This window comes from Aulonocara sp. 'chitande type north' Nkhata Bay, linkage group LG10, assembly GCF_057382095.1.
Source record: "Aulonocara sp. 'chitande type north' Nkhata Bay isolate Kocher_YH1m ecotype deep benthic linkage group LG10, A_spYH_male_GT1.1, whole genome shotgun sequence".
NCBI lineage: Eukaryota > Metazoa > Chordata > Actinopteri > Cichliformes > Cichlidae > Aulonocara > Aulonocara sp. 'chitande type north' Nkhata Bay.
In genome coordinates, this window is record NC_141353.1 from 33206913 (window position 1) to 33231161 (window position 24249).

The 24249-nt window shown below is 38.3% G+C and overlaps 1 protein-coding gene across 2 annotated transcripts in view; it reads left to right on the forward strand.

Moving 5' to 3' along the window:
• The window catches only part of gabrb4 (gamma-aminobutyric acid type A receptor subunit beta4), a 55306-nt gene that overhangs the window by 8327 nt on the left and 22730 nt on the right, over positions 1 to 24249 (forward strand). The window lies entirely within an intron of this gene.

Here is a 24249-nt window from a genome sequence, read left to right on the forward strand (position 1 = left end):
TGGGGCAGGTGCTGAAGAGCCAAAGAGTCTGTGTCATGCCTGAAAAAAGGCAATAGATCAGGTACCTAGTAAATAATCACAGTGGACTTGTAACTGGTAAAGGTTCATTGTAGAAAATTGCAGCTATCAAGAAGACCACTGGTCTCAAGATACTTGTTGGGCGCAAGGTATTTTTGCACATGGTAAAGTACTCTGGCGAGTTTTGAGATTGTTTTTTCCTGCAGTTGACCCCACAATACTACCAGGTTCACAAAGAAATGAAGTATAAATAGGGCCCAGAGAACTTACAGAACTCATTGCTTTACATTCAGTATACCTGCTAGATTATTATCATAAGCTGTAGACATCATTTTAAAAACAAAGGTCAGCATGTCTAAGAACAGACATTCATGCTATGGTGTGTAAAATATCTGAGTATGAGAACATTCAATTTATACTGTGCATAATGTACTATGCAAAAATCTTGTGGGTGCAATATGGATGCAAATATGGTCCAGAATGGTTACACCTCTCTTGCATCTAATGACAAGTGTCAAATTTCTATCTGAAAGAGCCCGGGAGGTGCCAGACTCTCTCTGCACTCTCTGCTCGACATCTCTCACATTTTGCCAGCGGTGGCAGCACCAGTCCGACAACAATGTATCTGGTACCATGACTGTTGTCAGACATTAGACTTAAAAGGTCACAGTGATGAAGATTAATTTTGGTTATCATCATCTATACTGAGACCTGTGCTGGTTACCATTTTGAATGTATTGAATATATCACCCAGTTGACTGAATTAGCAAACTAGGTAGCGAGTTAGCGAGCAGAGCTACCTGTCAAGCAGAAGACCATTGAATCCTCCAATCACTTTCTGCTGGCTGCAACAATGTTAAGACAGCAATAGACCACTTCCTTATTGCAGCCTTTTCATGTACACATTTTGATCTCCAGAACTTCTTCTCTTTAGTTGTCCTTTTAGACAACATGATTTTATTGTGAAGAATTGCTCTAATGTGTATGCCGATTGCTATGAAATCCTGATGGTTTGGTCTGTTTTGGATGGAAGTCTTATCAATGACATGTTCAAGGTCCAGTCAAAAAGACCTAGAGAATGGTTGATGACTTTCTGGCAACCACCAGTCACAAGGGTTCCACATCAAAAATGTCTCTGTAATTGCTTTGGTCCCTACTAGACTTGTGTGATATGTCTGCCTTACTATTGCAGACAAAACATTTCTCTGTTTCCGGTTTTCACATTTCACAGTTAGTTTCACTACTGCCTTGAGAGTTTGCAGACAAGTGAGGACTTCCTTACAAACTGCAGGCAACCGTGGCAATCTGCTAGTGACCAAAGCAATTAGATCTCTGTTTTCTGTGATGCACTATATACCACTTTGTGACTGATATCACTTCACTACTACTGGTAACCTCTACCAAGCACTCAGCAGTCAACATTTTTTTCCTAATGACCCATGATTGACAGGGGGCCACCAACCAATTTCTAGGTATTCATGATGGGAGCTTTAGAAATCAATTTTACAGCAATTGCCATCAGCCACTTGCCAACCAACTTGGGAACACACCTTCTTCCCTACCCACCAGTGGTTGCCAGATTATCACAGACTGGTCTTTAGGCCCATGTGACTGAAGCCCTAGTTTTTTCTCTGCATCTAAGATTTTCTTTTAGAAAACAACTCAACAGCTTTCTTTGTAAGCTAAGACTCAAATTTTAAAAGACAAGTTTGACCAAAGCAAATGAATGCCAAGTAATGTAACTAACTTTAGCTAGGTAGAGAATTAGCAAACAGCTAGTGCAGGGGCTGTAAAGCTTTCTGTCAAGCCGAAACTGAGAAACGTCTGCATCCATCTTCAGGGCTTTGAACTCTCTGAGGTTTCTTTACAGCAAAATGAATGCAGCTCTTCATTACTGCCTGATTTTAGCTCATCTTGTAGAAATTTTATTCTCACAAACATTATCTTTCCTTCTGTGATTTCATTGCGATGCTCAGCATGTTAATACATTCCAGTTTTTTGCCCCTCGCACTCACAATGATTCCTTGCCCACACAACGCCTTTCCGCTATTCAGTGCATGAGCTAGATCGCCCCCTGTTGCTGACAGGCAGGCGCTATATAGATCAGTCTGGCATATTACTTTCATTAAAGATCCAGTATACACCTTTTTCCTGTTTGTGATTTCATTTCTTTGTCTAATTTGTCGCTGTTACAAATTCTGCAAAATTGCACATCTTCCTTGTTGATTTTATATGTAAATGATTAATTAAGGGAGTGTCTGCATCCCCTTATGGCTAAATCAATCAGGCTTCTGCTTGTGCGTACAATTACTCAACAGCTGAGATTTATAAAAGAGGGTCATGTGTATGCATGGCTTTATAAAACTGACGAAAAGAATGCGCATTCCTGCCTTTACGCATACACAATTTTAGCCATTCGAATGGTTGCTTTTTAAAAAAAGATACCAATGCCTCACAGAATGGATAGGAGACCATGAGGAGATATTCAAGAAGCCAGATTTAAAAAGTGTTCCAGATAGTGTACCCACTCCACCTTTATGAAAGAAAGAAGACTGTTTACAGCTGCTACAATTTATTATACAGTTTATCCCAACATTAGCCTGACCCTTCGCCAGTATAGCCTGTTGTATGTTGCAACATTGTATGCCGATAAACAGGTGATCAAAGAAGTTACAGAAATTCAGTTTATCTGCAGTTTGAAAACCATGGTTTGTTCATCTCTTCTGCCTTTCTTCTTCCGGCTCACCCTTTTATCTCACCCTTCTCTCATTTACGTAGCCTTGCATGCATGCACACAAAGACACTCAAGTGTGCTCGAGAAATTGCATGTCTCCGCATTAAATCATTTTTTTCTCAGTCAAGTTGTCCGACACTTCAATAAAACTTGACTACAAATGCTGCTTATCTTGGATAACACAGCCAACCTTGGTAGTCATGCACCACAGGCCACACTTTGAATCACGGCTTCTCTGACACATGGCTTTAACGTGTTACACAATGACTTCATCATTTATTATGTAGGTTTTCATAAAAGTGATAGTCCCTAAAAAAAAAAGTAGTATGTGAATTACCCAAACTGTTTCTTAACAGACCTCATAATCAGTCACATAATAAGTTTATAATACTGTTTGGTGGTACCTTGTAGTGACTGTATTTTCTAGCAACAGCAAGAAAACATTTTTTAAGCAAGTCATGATACCGTGCTATCATGTTGGTGACAATATTGTGATACAAGGAAAGTGTGTCTGTCTGTGTATATGCTTATCATGCAGTTTAAAAATGTGACAGTATTATTACCTGCCCGATTTTCCTGCCACCATTTTATATACTGTGATTTTTTTTCTTTCTTTATTGCAAGTTATTTAACATCATTTACTTTGCCCTGATTTATCTAAAAAATAAAAACAAAACAAAGGACTCAACAAGGAGTACATTTCAATTCAGTTTGATTCAGTGTATATAGTGGCCAGCACGATCTGATATCGTCGTGTTGGTGTTAGAGCAGGGCGATATGACCAAAAATATTTATCACGATATACATTTGAAAATTTGCGATAACGATATAACTGACGATATAATTGACACTAGACAAAATACTTTACAACTCCACAATTTTATTAGTGGAAAAAAAAACATCAATGTATTTTCACTTTTCACAAGCAGTTGGTTTTTTTATGTGCATTAAAGTTATATAATATAAAAAATTAACAGTGCAAATGGAAATTCCTTGCTGACAGTTTAACCAAAAGGCATTTCCAGTGGAAATTAGAGCTGGGCGATATGAGATTTTTTCATATCACGATATGTTTTTTTCATTTCAGGCGATAACGATATCTATCACGATATAAGCCAAATAACTATATTTGTAAGATTTAAATGTGCCGTTGCTCACAAGTAAAATGTGAAATAATCAGCAGCTTGTTTTTATTTAAATATTTATTTCCCATAATAAGTTCAACAGGGTAGATGTACTTAAGGAACATGAGACTTTTTCAGATAAATAAAGGCAAATATTGCAAACTACACAAAAGGCAGCCGCTAAAGCGTTTAAGTTTCAAAATAGAAAAAACGAAACAGACTAAATTGTCAATTCCACTTAGAAACAAAATATTAATTCTAAAAATAAATCTTAGTTTGTTTTACAGAAGAACAGACAAAACTGACTAACTTTTCTCAATATCAAATAAACTGAGAACTAAAAGGAAATTCTCAATCTCTCCTTGTTGTATAGCTGAGCTTTTCAAACAGTTTTAACAGTTACTTTAGTCTGACAAAAGCCGAATGACGAATTAGCGCTTCCAGTCAGAGACTGAGGCTACGTCCACACGTACACGGGTACTTTTGAAAACGGAGATTTTCCGTTTTCGTTTTAAAAAATAATCCCGTCCACACATAAAGGGAGAAATGAAGGAAAACGCTGCTATAAACATGCCAAAGCAGCAGGTGGGGCTAGATTCCTAACCGTGCAGAAATGTTGGCCAATCAGAAGTCTAGAAGCCTCGGTGGGAAAAAGTAAACAAAGCTGGGGCATAGAAGCAGAACCGAGTCGTATGTGTGGACGGACAGTAACTGTGTGTATATGTAAGCATTTAAACACTGCAGAGAGTAGAATTAACAGTATTGTAGAAATTCATTTCACCGAAACAATAACGTGGCGCACAGTGTGACGCATGCACCAGTTTATTGTATTTCCAGACTTGCTTTCGGCACAATTTACAGTGCACGCTACTCTGTTTTTTGTCAGACTTGAAATAGCCGAAATACCTTCACACTGCGGAACTTCTATGGCTCTTCCGTTCGACAATCTCTCCGGCATTGGAACCATCATCTGTTTTCTCTTCGGTCACGCTCGGTTGATTTTTCTAGTCGGCACACTCATTTCCTCCATTACGCGCTGGCTCCATTACCCGCTGGGTGCTTCCCAAACAAACACACGTGCGGCTTGGCACTTGTGCTGTACGTAACAAGTCACGCGACGTGACGCTGCGGCTGTGATTGGTTCGGCTCTGCGCTACTTAATTTGGATTGGCTGACCTTTTTTTTTTTTTTTTTTTTTTTTTTTTTTAAGAGGACAAGAGCGGCGAGGTCTATCGCGATAGCTTAATTTCTCTATCGAGTAAAAGTTATATCGCGATACATATCGTTATCGTTCTATCGCCCAGCTCTAGTTGGTGTTGTTCCCACATCATCATGAAAATGTTGTTCCAGGTTCAACATTGCAAGTGACCAATCAGAATGTTGTGACGTCATACTTTTGCGACTTTGGGAAAAACCGCCGTAAAACAAAAAACTGTACTTAAGCTGCGAGAAACCGCCTCTGTCCGCCGATCAACGGACCCTGACCCTAACCCTGACCCTAACCGTAACCCTTTAATAAACGGTAAGTCGATTTGATATTTTCTTTGCAACATTGGAATTTCATAAATGCACGAATGGCTTGGTGCGCAAAAGAATAACGCCACAAGAATGTGATTGGTCACTTGCAATGTTGAACCTGGAACAACATTTTCATGATGATGTGGGAACAACACCAACACGGCGATATCAGATTATCCATAGTGGCCAAGTCACAACAACAGTCGCCTCAATGTGCTTTATATTTTACGACCCCACAATAATACTGAAGGCTCTACAATAGTCATGAATAGAGACTCTGGTTAGGCTAACTTGGGGGAGTCTGTCCTGATATTTGGTTCCTGGGTATTAATTATTGTATCACAAGACAATGTACTGCAATGTTGATTTTTTTGTCCCATGGTATGGGGATGTAGCTGTACCAGAAACTTAGTAGTTCGTACCAATACCAGTCGAAAAGTGTGTATTTCAGAATAACATAAGGATATTTCGTAGTTTGGATGATGTGGCTGAATTGAAATTCATTTACTTTGAATTACTTTAACAGGTCTGGATTTCATCTCTTAGATGTTTTTCTAAATTCAAAGATGTGAAAAGCATGATGGCATCATTTGCATATAGCCTTTTGCATATCAGTTATAACCCCTTTTGGCCTTTTTTTAAAAGTCTAGATCGAAGTACGCTAGTCGCTATTTTCCATGTGTAATATGTGCTGTGCAGTGCATAGTGTTTTTGCTCATGTGCATTCTTTTTCTTACATGTCTGGATTGCCTACAGTACTAAAAAAACATGTACATTTTCAGAGTATTGTAGTGAGCATTGGTTTTGGTACTTCCCCTGCACAGAAGCTTTACCCTTTTTTATAAGTCGTATAAGCAAAAAATGTAAAAACAAACTAGAACACTTAAAATAGCAACAATCTTTGATGGATGGATGCATTTTGGGCCACATTACCCCACCATAATCTCAACATAGTTTGAGCCCAGACAGCAAAGGCAGCATGGTTTGAGACTGTCCACCAAAGCTCTTCATCCACTGTAATTTTTAAGTGATGCATTTAAAGATAGTTTGAAATTTGCAATTTTGTTTTTTCATTGCAGTATGCAACCACAGTGTGACTCTAAAAAAAACATGAAATTTACAATTTTGACCACTGTGACTCAAATACTGTATTCCAGCTCTCAGGAGAAGCTTATCCTCCTCGTTTAATCAGAATTCAAACAATGGAAATAATATAGAGAGATACATTTTGGTAATGATACCGCCACCTATAGGTGTTACGGCATTTTTACAGTTGTAACAAAGTTGCTGTTTCTGCAGACGGATCCTTCATTTATCCCCCTCCTACTTACACAGCCATTTTGTCTCTTTGTTCATTAACCTTTTGTGAAAAGAATACTTATCAATAATACTTGACAGATCACCATATGTTCCAGTAAGAGACCTAGCAGAGGTCATGCACTGTGCTAAGAATGGTTTGTACTTTCAGTCAGGAAAAAGGGCATGGTGATCTGACAGTTTCATTCTGGCGAAAACAATTCCCTGTCTTGCTATCAGTGTGAACAAGCTAACAAATGGAAAAACAAACAAACGTCCAGTCAGTTGGAGACGATAAGAGGGCCAAGCTCAGCTCATTCACACATTCGTCCTTCTGGAGGACACATTTCAAATCAAGCTGTCATCATCACAGGAATGGGTTTTATGATCTCAGCTTCCACCATTAACACACCATGACAGGTGACATATCACAAATGCTGTAAAGATGTCATTCTTCCCGCAGAGCCATGACCAAGTGTGGGACATCTCTAGATGACAAAAAAGTGCATTTACTCAATCCAGCACTTCAGATTTTATGGATATACATGGTTAAATATGGTCTGGTGGGCAAATGTTTTTTTAAGGGTTGGCAAAAAGGGTGTTCAAGTTCAAGTGTTGATCACGAAGAGCACTGAGTGAAGTTGAAAGCCCGGCCACTAAATATAGTCAGTAGATGTCCAGGGGGTGTTCTGAGGCAAGCAATTTTCAAATAGTGACTTTGAGATGAGCTTGTAATCATGGAGCGAATGTATTTTTAGATGACCAACCAATGTAGACAATACTTCATCATATCAGAGTAGACTAAAGAAACAAAGAACCAATCCTCTACCTACCTAAACGTTCTTTTAATTAATAGGTTCAAATGGTTACAAATAGAAATCTTTATAAACATCATTAAATGGGGGAAGCTATCAGTGAAAGTGCTTTCCACAGTGTTTAATGTGGTTGCATAAAACGGTAAGTTACGCTACATGGGAATTTAATGGGAAACCACTCAGCAAAGACTTTAAACGTCTTTATTTGATTAAAATGCACATTTCATCTTCCTGCCTTCATCATGCAACAAACACAGAAATAAGGAGCATTTGAATAGTTAGGAAGGTTTGAAAAAAACAAAACAGGTGTAACTGTCCATCTACCCATTAGGGTTGTTGGGAGACACTGAAGCCTGTTGCAGCAGTCACAGGCTAAGAAGTCAGGTGCACTCTGAACTTGTCACCAGTCCAAGGCTAGTGCAGAGACAGGCTACTATTCTTGCACTGACATTTAAACCTATGGCAAGTTTAACCAATTAACCTAATGTATTTGGACAGTGGGAAGACAGAGACAGAGTATCGGGAGAGAACCTACATGTGCACAGGGAAGATGTGCCAATTCCACACTGGACCCAGTTTTCAAAAATATTTCAGTCAATAATTCGTTATTTTTATTATTATTATTATTAGTAGTAGTAGTAGTAGTAGTATTAGCAATCATTATTATTTGACCAAATTGTTTTGGCAGCATGATTTTAGCACAGCACTGGTATAGAGTAGCAAAAAACAAAAGCAAAATAGACAATTAAGTGCCTTGAAGCAACCCATATGGAAAAGAAATAGGAAAAACTTATAAAAGACTTGCATAAGATGTGGTCTACTTCATATAGTGAATCATATAAGGCAGTGGTCCCCAACCTTTTTTGCGCCACGTACCGGTTTATGCCTGACAATATTTTCACGGACCGGCTTTTTAGGTGTCGTGGATAAATCCAACAAAATAAAACTAGTACCGGTACAGAAGAAAAATAAGATTTATTCATAACACACGTGAAAAGACCAAGGAAAACTGAGTTAATGATAAAAACGATAACAAAATAACACTAAAAACCCTGAAAACCATACATTTCACACCCGAGCCTCAACTCTCGCGGCCCGGTACCAAACTACTCTGGTCCGTGGCCCGGGGGTTGGAGACCGCTGATATAAGGCTTATATGATTTACTCAAGAAAGTGGCCACTTTCTCATTACTTTCATATATAGTTTTAGTAAGTATCCAAAACATACAAGTTTCATTTATATAATTTTTCAAGGGATCTTATCTCTGTTTTCACTCTTGTATGCTTTTCATACAAGTTTCACACAAGACAGATACAAACTTTATAAGATTTATATATATCTTTCCATATGGGAAGTGTTGTTGTGATTTGGCGCCATACAAATATAAAATTGAGGTAGGCTGTGATTCAAAGCCAGTCATTGTTCTTAGAAATGTAGAGTGTTCAGTTTCCCATGAAGGCTATATATATATATATATATATATATATATATATATATATATATATATATATATATATATATATATATATATATATATATATACTCTTAAGCACTCTTAAGCATATTTTATATACTCTTGAAGCGGTATTTTGCATATGCCATAGTTTATAAGGCTGTTTCACAATATTCAGCTTTTTTCAGTGGATCTTGATTAGGTCAGCGTTTACATTGTCTTTCTGTCGTTCCTATACTGAACATGGGAAATAATTTAGATTATCAGCACAAAAACAGTTCAGTGATGCTTTACTAAGCTACTCTCCTACCTTACTTTGTCCTTGTCTGGTGTAATAAACAGTGATAGTGGCTTAGTGTGTCTTAAATGGTATTTTGTTGGTAGTGCAGCAGGGAGAAAATGAATTTCAGTGAGCATACTGTAGATGTGCATAAGCAGGATGACAAAGAAATGAGCCTGCAAAGAGAGCCTGTAAATGTCTAACAGAAGGTGCTGTGCAGGGGTAATTTATGAAGTGTTGTCTCGGTGTAGACAGCCCTGCAGATTTTAGAAATACATGTGACTAGTGGAAATTGCAAGTGGTGATCTCTTCTGTTATTTTTTTTCTCTCCACGACTTTAAAGGTTCACATGGTTCACGGGATGGAGAATTTTTCTGTAACAGATGGATTAATTAAAGTTCAACCGTGTACCTTTTAGGGAGAAAGGACAATAAAGGACACCCTGTCCGGGGACTGGAATGTCACAGCAGCTCCACTGGGAATAAATCTGAAACCATTACAGAGGTGACTAAATCTCTGGGGAATTCTCTGCGGTCGTGGGGCATTTTATGTTTTATGGTGGTTATGAGCATTAAAAAAACAAAAATGAAGTAAAACAAAACCAAATAAAAGTAGCACAAAAAGAATTTGGTGTTGAAAACCAATATGTGATTTTTAGTTTAAAATACAGTATTGTGTTACAGACACAAACATCAAATGACATCAATGCAATTTTTTTATTTAATACATTTAATTGATATTATTAGTTTAAGGCTTTTAACCTTGGTCCCTATGACAGTGTCAGAATGCACCATCTGTGAGCAGCTGTTTTAAAGGTGTGTCAAAGTCGGGCTGCTAACAGTGAAAAAAATAGTCTAACACTGCTGTGCGTTCGATTATTTGCTGTGTCACAATAAAGGGAAAATTGTTCCAGTCTGTAAATAGAGCAGCATTTCTCACATTTATACTATAATTATATGCAGAACAGAATGTGCTAGTTGGATGATAATAATAATTTAAATATTTTTCATGTGCTCCTACTGTACATTGGAATTGTCTTGGAGCAAGAACATCAGTCAGCTATAGAGCTGCTGCTGCTGCTGCTTGATGCTACCATTAACAGTTCTGAGGTGGTACGTATTATTTATCATTACACATGAAACGACATGAAGACATATTTTTAACAACAATAAAAAGGATCCGCAATTTGACTAAGAAATGAAATACATCACATTCAGATTACATGATACAATGTTTCTTTGTCGATTTGTTATTAAGTTACCAAAAGTTTAAACAGCTAAAATTATAAGAAATAAAGGCTAATTTTTTTGAGTGTTCAAATTTCCAACAAGTGTTGCTTCTGTGAATGAAAAGAAAACCCCAAATCGATTCTATTTCGTATTTAAAGTGTCAATGGTGTTCCATAGACATGTACCAAAACACTGTAAGAGGATAAAACTTTCTATATTTATTGGAGACTTCCGACTGCAGGAAGTCATATTGCTTCCACAGTCGATAACAATGCTGCGTTCTTGTTTTCTCCACAACATGTATTTTGTCTTGCATCCTACCATAAAGTCATTTTGACACAAGACTTTAATGGTTTCAAATAAAAGAGGATCACGGTAGAATTTTGCAGTTTAATGATCTCAACCATTAAAAAACATCAATGGCTTTCAGGACCACTCGTCAAAGCGAATCAGACTCTCTACCTGTGCGGCAGTTTGTGACAGCAACTGTAATTGCCGGATCCCGAGCTATAGGCGGTCCAGCCTGTGGACATGTCATCAAAGAACGGTCACCTGCCATATCTCTCTGCCATATGCAGCTCGGGTTTTGCTGATCTCATTTCCCATTGACCTCAAATGAGTCCCAGTTGCAGCTTGATCTTGTGTGTAATGGATAAGTGGTAAATGTAGCCATGAAACAGCACATCGGTTTCAGCGAGAGTGGTGAGTAGAATGGACACCTAATTGACTGCATATAAAAGGCGGGACATGTAAGTAAGAGCAGCAGCTGCAGCGCTTTATATTCAGCTTGTAAGATGCTGTAGCGTAATGTAAGTGTAATTGATATGAGGCTATCCCGTGTGTCCTTTGAGATGATAGACTAAATGCTGCTCACATACGTGTGCGGCTCTTTACAGAAAGTACTCCCAACACTATTACTTTACCTTCTGAGAACACGACCACTGATTGATGCCCGCAGGACGTCGGATGCAACCTGCAGTTTGGCGGACGCAGATATTAAATAATATGTGGTAGCAGGTAGATCTATCAAGGTTAGCAGGCAACACTTGGGACAATCTCTTAGTCTGTGTGCTGCGACATGTCAAATGTTGGGGTGTTTTGCATATGGGCTGATGGCAGAGGCCATTGTAATTCAGTCTCAAAGTAATGCCTATTCAGCGCAAAACATAAGTGTGTTGTCAGAATCCCAGGATGGATGTTGGGGCATGTGCAAGTGAAATCTATCCTGATGAAGAGAGAATGCCCAGTGATTTATTACAGAGGGAACGCAGGAAAAAATGCTCAAGCTGGGCACTTTTTCCTTTTCCCTTCGCTTAGATTTTCTATTTGAATTAAATGAGGTGTGTATGTAGGCAGGCAGAGGGGGGGCAGGGGTGGTGAGAGATAGCATGCAGGAGAAAGGACATACTTCATCTTCCCATTCAAAGTGTTGTTTTCAGCAACTTTGAAATGAAGGAGAAAAATGCTGATAGAATTGCACCAGAATGTATCGCAGTGGACTGCAAAGTACAAAAACCCTAGGTCAGGCGTTGGTGAGGCATCCTGCATGCAGGGCATTTTTCCTCTTTTTTTTTAAATTCCTCTTAAGGTCCCCAGTGACTCACTTCTTGAACCTGCAGTGATTGATGGGAGGTGTGTCCTTGACAAGGCCATGATAGGGTGGCCAAGGGCAAGATACAGCTATCAAATTGTTTCATATACATAAACAAGGATTAAAAAAGCCATTTACGGCATCTGGAGAGAGATGCTTTCACCCTTACTACTAGGAAACATGCTTAAAAGCCCATCTCATTTCTGAACTCAAACAGCTGGCCACAAAAAAAAAAGGTTTCCACATAAAAATATTTTGTGCATAGTGTAGGGCTAAAGGAAAACGCAAGATGGAAGCGTGGCTCAACTTCTGTGAAACAGTGTTTACACCTCTTAAAGCATCAATAAGAACAATGCAATAAAATGCAAATTATTTATATTGAATTCAGTGACCATTTGAGAGTAGACCAGTGTTGTAGCTCTGAAAGGGAAATTTTTTCGTGTTATAATTATTATCAGTTCTGCACTGAAGCGTCGCAATTCAGTACCTGGAGGTTTTTACTGCTGTTATAACAGGTGCAGAACATAGCTTGGCATTGTCTTCCTGAAACAAGCAAAGTCTCCCCTGAAGGAAATCTACTTCAGCACTTATGAGACCTTTACAGATAGCTATGCACGTTACACATGCCATGCACAGTAATGAACATCATGCCATTACCGATGCTGGCTTTTGACCGTGTGCTAATAACAACCTAGACAGAGAATTTCACTGTTAGCCTGACAAATGTGGCTTCCAGAAATATTTTACTTTTTATTTAGTCAGAGTACCCAACATGGTGGCACAGCTAGCATCACTGTAAATATGCTAGAGACTGACAGCGATAACAGAAAAAGATGATTCTCTAATTTTGTTTCATGTTGCATACACCATAATTGTGATCAGTGCTGGGATCGTTACTTTAGTTTCTTAAAAGTATTGTATTATGTTACTTAATCTGTTATACTACTCATTACATTACATTACATTACATTACTTACCAAAGAAGACCTGCTGAAGATCAGTGTGTGTTCTTTGCTAACATTGCGTTAGCATGCTATATGTGCAGATGCTTCCAAATACAGAGCAAAAGTAGTGCTGGCAGCACGATGCAGTTGTTTATGTCGTGGATGCAATTTGTAGTTTAGCGGACTACCTCACGTTTGTCCTTTTGTTCAATAAATATAAAAGCAATGTCCATACCGCTCCACCATTTTCCTCCTCCCGGCACATGACCTGAAATCAGCTGACTGCAGCACAAGTGAGCAGGAATAAGAAAAGTTTTGTTGGATGTTTTTTTTCTTTCTATCCACCCAGCATTAAGATAACTGAAGAATTAATGCAAGTGATGAGATAATTGTAGCTGTAATGTAATCACTGAATTTATTATATTACTGCGTTCCTGAAAAATATGATGTCATTACAGTAACGTGTTACTTTGCAACACTGATCGTGATAATACGTTCTCAGGGTGTCCGATACAGATAATTACCTTAATGCTGTTTCGTATGAACTGTTCTGGCATCTGTATGCATAATGGTGATGTCAGTGGTGATGCTTTCATTTTCATATTACAATTCAGGGCTCTCTTGTTAATTGTAAATAGAAACAGGAACTGACACTGTAGGTATACTTTACCAGGTCTTGTTAAGTCTACAATTTAGAAATAACTTGAATAGGTTTTCTTATGTCAAACTCCATTCTCCTGTTTTGTGAAGCTATAGGTATGTCAAAAGATATGCATGTATAAACTGAAAGATCTGAACTGTAGTTGTGTTTTTAGTTTTTGATTTTCTGTGTGATCACAAATAAATGGAAGACATTTGGACAGATGTATCCATCCTCCTGCACGGTCACATGTCTCTGCAGTTCAAGTGTACAGTAGATGTATGTGTCAACTGGCTGATGAGTTAAACTTACTGAAGTTTTCCTCTAGTGGCACAACACAACTTCTCTATTTCTCTTCCTGCCCTTCTTTCTTCCTCTGAGTCTTTGAACACACAGCAGCACTCGCTGTTACTCTTCCTTTTGATTCCACTTTTTTCATCTGATCTAACACGACTTTAGTTTGTTTTCCTTCTTTACATTTATGCAGCTTGTTTTTGTTTTTCACATACTATTTTTTCTCCCCCTTGTTTTTGAGTTTGTCATTTAGAGTCTGTTATCCAGCTCTGTTGACTTTTGTTTGTCGTGTTGCAGGACCTTTTTTTAATCCCTCGCTTTTGTTCGAGGTGAGATGTTTCTTTTTTTTATCTCACCTGCGCAATGTGACTTTCTCTGTTCCTGTGGTCTAGCAGCATTTCATGTGAAAATAAATGAACTGTAAACTCTAGATGGCAATTCAGCTAAAATGAAGAAGTAGTGAGATTCCTGCACACATGCCTCACACACATCTCGCTAATGTCTTGTACTGTTCACCCTTTGATGACCTTGGTTGTATTCACTCCTGATGGGTTTTTCTTGTTTGTTTTTTTGGTAAATTGTAATTTAGTGGCTTGGACAGAACAGCAGAAAGAACACGAGGAACACTAAGAGTTTCTTTACTAATAAAGAACTAATTCATGTATCGTACTCTCTTGAGACATATTAGTCTTGATTGGTGAGGAGGATCTACACATAATTACCACAGGTTAATGTAATTACACAGACATTTAAAGCGGGACTTACCAATGCGTGCACGATGATGCTGATGCCATTGGATATCGTGGCATCAATTAAAAGAGACAAAAACAGATGCCCTTTTGTAAAGAAAACATCCTGTATTTAGCAGCACACATATCTTATGACTTTGCTTAAGCCAATTTTTCAAAATGTTCAGTTCACGATCAGAAGGGAACATGAAAATAATGGCATTGATTAAAACTGTCAATGTGCGACTGAATAAATTAGGCCTACGAGTAAATAAATAATAAGCTGGACCACAGAGAACTGATGAATGAATTATACCCTTTTTTAGCCAATAGTTTGCTAACAGCTTCAGGGGGAAATCCTGCAATGGACACACTTTGTCCTCAAGTACCCATACATTGGCATATTTCCTTTGTATCACAGAAAACAAACCTTTCACAGTCTGCAAGTTGTTCCTTTTTTAAATTTCTTCAAAACAGATTGGTGACTTACCCTTTTTCTGTGCGTACAACAATCTCAGATCTAGCTCTGTTCGTCTTTGGAGAGCACAAAGCGTCATATTTGAAATTTCATCTCGAATAAATACGCTTTATTTTCATTTGGCTGTGTTCAGTGATTGAGTTACCCTCGTGATTAACTGTCTGCTATTTTAGTGTCTCTCAACAACTGCACTTGCTTCTAAAAAAAAGAAGTCAAACCTTTCAATTCACTCTTACTCCCCTCAGACTACTTTAATAATGTTCCTTGTGGGATTATAATGTAGGAGTTGGAAATTTCATTTGTAATATGTGCAGTGTTTCGTAAGTAGGAAGCGTCTTCTGTTTCCAGCTTTTTAGTGCAGTATCTAAGTAGGTTTCATACATCAGGCCTGAGGTTTGTGACAGGATAGGACGATAAGATGAGGCCACCTTTACTTATCCTCTGTCTCTCTGACTTCCTGTGATGTACTGCCTCTGCTCTCCTGTTTCACCTCATCATTTTCTTTTGTCTACTCTTCTGTCCTTTTTCAGGCCCCTTTGGTTTAATGATTTCGCCTTATTTACTGGCTCAGGGTCTTCGGTTTTGGCGGCGCTTGCAGTTTTGCACTTGGTTGCTTTCCTTGGACAGTGCAGAATGCAACATTGGTATCAAATAACTTATTTTGTCTGTGTTTTAATGAGAACTAAATGTTACAAACAAGTGTGAAGAATGAATGATTAAGACGGGACAGAAGAACGGGTTGCAATCATGGGATACGCACAGGACGCAAATATTAAACAAACTTGACATTACATTAATTTCAATTATTTTGAAATTCTAAAAATTAAAAATAGGAAAACAACCTGATTAAATGCTCAGTACTTGACATATTTGACCCTATCGATGAGACCTCAGGGAAAACATTAAGCTGCGCTGGGTTCTGAAAGAGTGATCCAGTTTCCTTCCACAGACCTGATATATGCACAGCAACTGGAAACTCTAAATTGTCCGTAGGTGTGACTGTGTTCATCCGTCTATGTGTGTTAGCCCTGCAAGAGACTTGTGTCCTGCCCACTGCATGCTGGGGTACAGACTCCGGGTCTTTGCTACCCTGAAGCTTGTAGAAAGCAGAAGAAAAATACTAATAATTAAAAGTAATAAAAACCTAGCGTTCTGCACAGACCTAAACTGGCTGCACACGTTACGACTGAAACTGCAGTTTATCATGTTTTTTTGGGGTTTTTTTTAGACGTGTGTCTAAAAATGTCAAAAGATGACTTCTTCACTTATATAGCTTTGTGAGGATATTTAAGTTCTTGAGGGTTTAGGGTGAATACGTTCAGTCAGCAGTTACATTAGCTCCCTGTGGTGACCTAAATAACTTCATTCATAAAGACACTGATACATGCGGGGAAACGTGAACGTACAGAACTGCCTCCCTCTCAATGTATGCGTTTCCTAAAGCAAACATCACCGCCTCGTTTCAGTTTTAGCCGTATATTGTTCACATGTGCTCGTGATGATTACTTGATCTGATGCATTTGTTTCTTTCCAAGCTGATCCTACTTTTAGCAGCCACAAAATTACAGTAAATCTAATGTATATGATGTGTTCATTTGGAGTTCATAAGGGTCTTAGATTATAATTTTTAAAAAAAGACACGTTGTTCCTTCCTCAGTGTTCGGGATGAATGTAACATGAAAGCCGGTGCACTAGCGGAATAGACCTGCTGTATAATTAGGCTGCTGAAATATTGGATTTTAAGATGTCATGTTGTTTTGTAATCTTTTGCTGATGCATATCAGAGACACCCTTTGGCTTCTTGAGCAAAGGTAGCGTTTCTATTATTTATTGCACTTTCCGCTGTTGTTTTCGGTTGATCTCTATCATGAAGCAGCTAACTGAGGCCGCTGTAGTGAAAGCATTTTGTAGGACACATTGTTGTGTTGTCTTGAAAAAAAAGGTTTCCATTGAATAAAACCAAAACATAAAGAGAAAAAAACAAATGAAAAAACAAAAACAAATACAGATTCAGCTGGATAAATCATCACGCTTCTCTTGCAACACTGAAGGGAAAATGCTGCACAGTTGCTATGGAACCCTCTGTTGCTAGGCAATAGGTTTATTATCAGAGTTTTATTTTTTTATATAAGAGGCGGTGTTTTCTTTGGCATCTCGCAAATTTGTTTTCAGAAGGCTTTTTTTCGACTGACAGGTTATGAGGAATAATGCTTTCTTTAATTAAGATCCAAGTTATTCTCTTTTGTTTATTTTCTGTGTAGATGATCAAATGCAAATGTCCAAACACAATATAACTTATGAAGTATTTCATCAGAAACCATTGCTGCAAGAGAATGTCACACATTTATGCAATATTAAACCACATATTTAGCGGTTAGCTTTCTTAAGGAGGATTCTATATTGAGTTCACCTTATGCTGGTCCTGTGTTGAATGTGCTATTGATCCTCTCTTTCTTTCTTTCTTTGTAATTTATCTGGCTTAATTTATGAAAACATCCAAATTATAAGCGCAAATATGGAGGGAATATTATCATGATGCCCTCTTGTGGCTGCACCCAGACATCAGACTGATTAAGGTTTACATTATTAGACATGTTTTTAATATATAAGAAAATACAATCGTAGTAAAGACCCAATTTAGGGAAGCCTGACTCTCTTTTTCTTTCCTCCCTGACCTGTCACGCTCTTACATGTACTATGCATAGAAACTGACATGAATCAAAGAAGCACTATTTTGACTTCTGATTATGATAAACATCTGTAATAGCAACTCCAACTGTACTTTGTAGCTGATTATGTTACATTATGCTAACACATTAAAGGAAATGCACATATTGCACATATATGTGTTAAACACATAATAAAAGTAGTAATTCTGTGTTTGAAGCATAGCATAGAAGCGGAGCTTTGGATGTTATTAACACTTCATAATGGAAGCAGTTCGTGATTTTTGCTAGTCATCAAATAGCCAGCCTAATAACATTTGAGGGACCATATATAGTCTAGAGTGTCCAAAAAAAACAAAAAACAAAAAAAACCCAAACAAAGGCATTTTTTTAACCTGCTCTATTTTCTTTATAATAAATAACGACTTTTCAGATATTAGTCAGGTTAGGATTATCAGCTAAGATTAGAAAAAAAAAACATGATTAGCAGTCAAAAGATTAGTTACAAAGACATGTGTGCCCTGCCCTCAGTTGAAATCAGGATATGCCACTCCCCAGCAATGAACGTACTTTGTTTTGATTTGAACTGCCATTGCCATGGAAAACATTAAGTGGGGCAGCTCCACTGCCCCCTACATCGGTTGCCCTGAGGCAAAATAAGGCTGTTAGACTGCAAGCTAAATGTGGCAACACATTGTTGGACTTCAGAGGACAGCATACATAATAGATGAAAAGCAAAGGAGGGGACGCAAGGGCTCAAAAAGAAAAACAATTGTCATCAAGGAATGAAATCAGATTGGCTTATTTTCTGTTTATGAACCATTTAGGAAATCTACTGGACACCACTCCATGCTAATGAGCCATGACAATAATGACTTCAGCTACTGGCAAGAAAAGAAACACATTTATATCTTATTCGTTTAAAGCAGTAGTTCTCAAAATGTGGGATGGGACCCACTGTTGGGGTCCCATCACAGTCACTGCAGGAGCAAGGGGGAAAATATGGAGTGAATGAGATCACTGACTGATTTGTATTTTAAAAAACAAAGATGAGTTTATTGATCCTTTGCCTTTTATTGACCTTTATTTTAATAAAATTCAACCTGATGAAAATTGTGCAAGTTTCTCTTTGGTGCCTGCCTTTCAGTAAATGTGACCAGCATAAGCTTCTCCATCCTTTAAGATAGCGCTACTGGTCTTTTCATCCATTATTTTAACTAAATAGTCAGCGTCCTTCTGGGGAAAAAAAGACAACAACATACGGAGGTCAGCCTTGAGAGTTTGAGAGTTCCTTTCAAACCCGATGTCATGACTGATGAGTCTGACTGAATTCCAGGACAGGACGCTACTTGACCAAACAATAATGATTTGTCATCATTGCCACCATCTATAGTATATTTATGGTCTGTTTCAATCTAAAAGGCAGCATCATTTGCAAAATTACCATTCGAGTACATTAACTACAACTTAAAACTAGCAAACGAGATTAGAAATCCTTCAGGTTTCCTGGGGGTCACACATGAAGGTGGAATTAGGATTCTTTCTCATAGACTGCCCCCTGCTGGCCGCTAGAAAAAATGTAGGTTTAAAGCACATTTGTATCATATTCACTTTTCAGACCCAGAGGCAGTTGCCATCTTTTATTTACATGCTATGGGCATTAAGAAGACTTCAGTCTAGTCACCTCTGCTGATACTGTGAAAGCTTGGGAAAATATTATACATTACATCTTAATGTCCACCTAAAAAAAAACACACTAAATTGTGTTGTGATGTTAGAGTACAAATTCACCCAAATCAAATGAAGAGCAAATAAAATAAGAAAAACATAGTATTATGTTTATAATCATGATGCCCTGCTACAGAGAACCCATTTTAAACACTTACATTTAAAATGATTAATGTGATTAATTGATTCTTTACCACCAACAATGCTCGCCTTTACAGTCAACCCATGTAGCACACACGCACAGGAAAATCTTCATGCTGTTAGAGCATGTGGTCATTACACTGCCATGCGAGTGGACATCAAAAAACCCCACAGGGTGACTTTAATTTAGTAAAATTTCAGTAAATCTGTTCTGTTCCCTGAGTGATGTCCCTGTGCCCAGTTTCACGAGGAACCACATGAGGAGAAACCAGTAGGCGACTAAAGATCAACTCATATTGTTTTTGCCTCTTTTCCATTTTAATGCACCACATCTATGCCCAGACCATCATCAGACATGTGCTACAAGCTGTTCCTACTGCGATGCTGGCCAGCAACCCGTCAGCGAGCCAGAGCAGGCTGACACATTCAGAGGCTTCTTGAAAAACTTAGTGTTACACGCTAGTTCGCTAATTGTTCGCACACAATATGGCTTGCCTTGGGACATTATGATCTCTTCCTCTTATTCGCACCCTTCTTTTTCCACAGATCCCAACCTTTGATAAATTATTAAAAAGACAGACTAAGAAATGGTTGGAAACATTTGCAGCGGAGAACAAGAAAGTATGTGGTGGCTACTGTTGGGGTTTTTTTTTTTTTTTTTTTTTATGAAAATCAACGTCTAATGGTGTTTGTTTTCGTTCCAACTTGTGAAGTGCAAGTGCAGGCAACAGTTTTATTTCAAGAAAGCTGTGGTAGTGAAGTGAGTGACTCTGCTCCTCTAAAGCAGGGTCAACATATGCAGAGGGAGACAGGGAGGGAGGGTGGGAGAGAGAGAGGTGAGATTTGGTGCTTTCTGTTTTCATCTAGCGAACGAATGTACTTTGGCATCTCTGGGGAAAACAGTTGCTGGTTGCTTTCACAAAGTGTGATGGAAAATGGCCCTATTTTTAAGGAAAAGATGGGTCAGGAAAGATGACAGAGCTTTAGGGTATTTAGAGTAGTGGGACGAGTCAAAGAAGAAGAATTTGCAGAGTATAGGAGAGAACGTGTGCGGGTCTTTCAGTCAGATCCCCAGAATAGTAGCAGATTCATTCATTTTATCACATTTTATCATAAAATATCATAGAATGTTTGTATTGTTGCTGTTTTTTGATCGTCTGATTCTGTTGTGTTTTACAGCGGACATCTGATATGCCTTTTAATTCTCTAAAGCCATAGATTGTTGCAGTGAGGCTTCGGGGGTTATTTCATGACCCTCAAGATTGCACCGATCAGGCATAGTATTATGAGCACTGACAGGTGAAGTGAATAACACTGATTATCTCTTCATCGTGACACCTGTTAGTGGGTGGGATATATTAGGGAGCAAGTGAACATTTTGTCCTCAAAGTTCATGTGTTAGAAGCAGGAAAAATAGGCTAGAGTAAGGTTTTGATAGGTAGACGACTGGGTCAGAGCTTCTCCAAAACGGCAACTCTTGTGGGATGTTTCTGGTCTGTAGTGGTCAGTATCTATCAAAAGTGATAATACTCTCCTGGGAAACCTTGCTGTCCTGCCATCTATGTGGATGTTACTTTGACACGTACCACTTACCTAAGCATTGCTGCAGACCATGTGCACCCTTTGATGGAAATGGTACTCCCTGATGGCCATGGTCACTGTCAGCAGGATAATGCGCCCTGCCACAAAGCAAAAAGTGTTCAGGAATGGTTTGAGAAGCAAAACAATGAGTCTAAGGTGTTGACTTCACCTCCAAATTCCCCAGATCTCAATCCAATTGAGTATCTTTAGGATGTATTGTACACCCAGGTCCGAAGGCTCCACCTCTCAACTTACAGGACTTGAAGGGTCTGTTGCTAACATCTTGGTATCAGAAACTACTTTACACCTACAGGGGTCCAGTACAGGGTCCATGGGTCTGGGCTGTTTTAGCAGCAAAAGAGAGACCAACACAATATGAGGCAGGTGGTCATAATGTTATGCCTGATGTGTAGTACGCAAATGGTAACACAGTTCTAATCCCATTAACTAATTTGCCAATCCAACTATTGTGACCACTTAACATATGTGCTAATATTTCATACATGACAAAGCTGCCACAGGTTTTGTTTTTAAATTTAACAATGTTTTACCCACACATGTGTGTCAGTACAGTTACACCTATAGGTTGCAGATGATAGTTTAAGCAGAATGATGCACTGAAATGTGTAACATAAGTGTCGTTAAGGAGGAATGAGGTGCAAAATGATTTATTGGGTATGATCGTGATATAAATCATTTGTTTTAGCCACATTCAACAACCGTCTTGGCTTCCTGGTCACGTCAGTGAGCACTCTGTTCTGAATTGCTTGGAGATCTCGGACCCCGCTGTATTTTTTTTTAAAAAGTTGTTCCAGAGTGCTGGAGTACAATTAAATGTTCTAATGCGGTACACAATTAAATATTTAATAAAGGAAGTGGATGTTGCACCAGTATGAAAAGAGAAACACAGACAATCTGTCAGTGCCAATTGCAGTGTTATTTAGTATAATTGATGAAGTTTGTCAAAACACAAACAGTTTAAATAAGTCGATTAGTCATCAAAGCTAATTCTAGCAGAAATGTTTATTTCATTCACCTTTCTGCTGAAACAAAATGTTCCTAGTCATTATGTTGGTCAGAGTTGGTCATGAATTAGACTGCACAGTTTGTTCCATGCTCTAAGCTACAGAGGCAAGACATAAAGTTTATGGATCGATGTTTGTATCACAGAAACACACACTATAGTTATTGAGAGCAGACTGACAGGCTAGATTGAATTCTATTTTTAGCCATAATCAGAAGCATAGTCATGGGGACTCTTTATGCATCTAGACTCTGTATGGTGAGATTATTTGGGCAGATCTGGGTTATGTTAGTGATTTTTATACACTTAAAATCCTTATGGCCTCTGAACTGTGCAAGTTTCCAACCTTTAACATCACCACAGCTCTCGTCATCTAAAGCAGCTGTCAACTTTTTTTTTCTTATTAATATATATTTTTTTTTATTTCAGAGTGTTATATTTTTAGAGGATCCAGAGGTGAAGTCTTAGATCTGTTTTGGGCAAAGAATCTGTCTATGTGAACTTGTGCAGTATAACCATCAGCTGTATGTCACTCTCTGACTCTGTGACTCACAATAGGCTATAACAATATACATATTCATAAAATGTGTTAATTATATTGTGTTATTACAAAAAAGTAATTATTGGTGGTGCTTTCTACTTGATACTTCTGTCCCAATGAAACTCCAAAAAATTTTTTTTCGCTTTCAGTACCTATTACCAGCAGCTAATGCTGAGGAATCTCACTGTGCAGTTAAAACTGTGCAGGAAATGATGGCCTAGTAAACTTTTATTTAAAAAAGAGAAAATTCGAAGAAACAATCAGCATAACAAACCAGTCATTGCTTGTGATAAAAAAAAGTTATCATGCCGTCCTTATTCCTTTCTATTTTCTAATTAATGTGTGCCACCAGTCCCTGAAAAATGATATACTGTAGATGCAGTATATCCATGCATATGATATACAGTAGTATATCACATGCAGTTCACACAGCAGCAGTGCACTAATAACGTAGCTATCGCATTGATTCATTTTAGTAAAAAGCTATAAGTCTGATGTCTTTCGGGTATGTATGATGATATATTAGATTGTACACACTGCAGCAGAGTTGCTTTTTTTCCTCTCGTAGTTATGATTCCTATGCAAATGCCACTTCCACTATAAAACTGTGGCACATCATCTGAATTCCCTGATTCAGCTTTGCCACATGAACCAATCACTGATCTGCTATTGCTGTTTCTGTTTTCCGTGTCAGCAAATTATATTTTGTGGCTCCATCAACCAAAATAAAGGTGACTTAGTTTGAAGAACAGGGAATGGGAAGGCTGTATTTTGCACCAATAAAACACTGAGAACTAATGGTAACAGATCTGTTCCCCCAGTTAAGGCCAATGCAAGGCATTAAGAAAAGAACAAGCAAGCGCTTATTGCAGTTATGTATCTACGTTTTTTAGTGTTACAGTGTGCCTTCCTGTATTTGAGGCAATGTCTCATGCGTATTCATGACTGTATACAGCACAGTCACATGCTGTCACTGGCTGTTGGTTGCAGCGACTGTGGTTTTATGTGCACTGTGAATGCATACACCTCGTAAACCTAAAGTTGTGTGACGACTGAAATGGGTATGTGGTTATTGCATCTGTAAGAGAGTCAGCATGCATATCTGTCACATGCACTATAATCATGTAAATGAGGCGTGGTTCACTCTTTTCGTTCTTTTACATAAACTGCTAGTATAGAAACGTGTATGTACGAGAGCATTTTCTCCGTGTGGTTTCAGAGGCTTCTGAAAGGGGCTCATCTTTACGCTGGGCTTTGCATCCACTTACTGGCAACTGCACATATTAAGCACTAACCTTTATATTTGTGCTCAGTGTGATTTTTTTTGTCTTTTTGGGGATGGGGGTATTTGAGCTGTTGAACAAGGGTACAGTGCATTTTCGGTAAAAAAAAAAAAAAGGCTGTTTTCATATGCAAAAACATAAC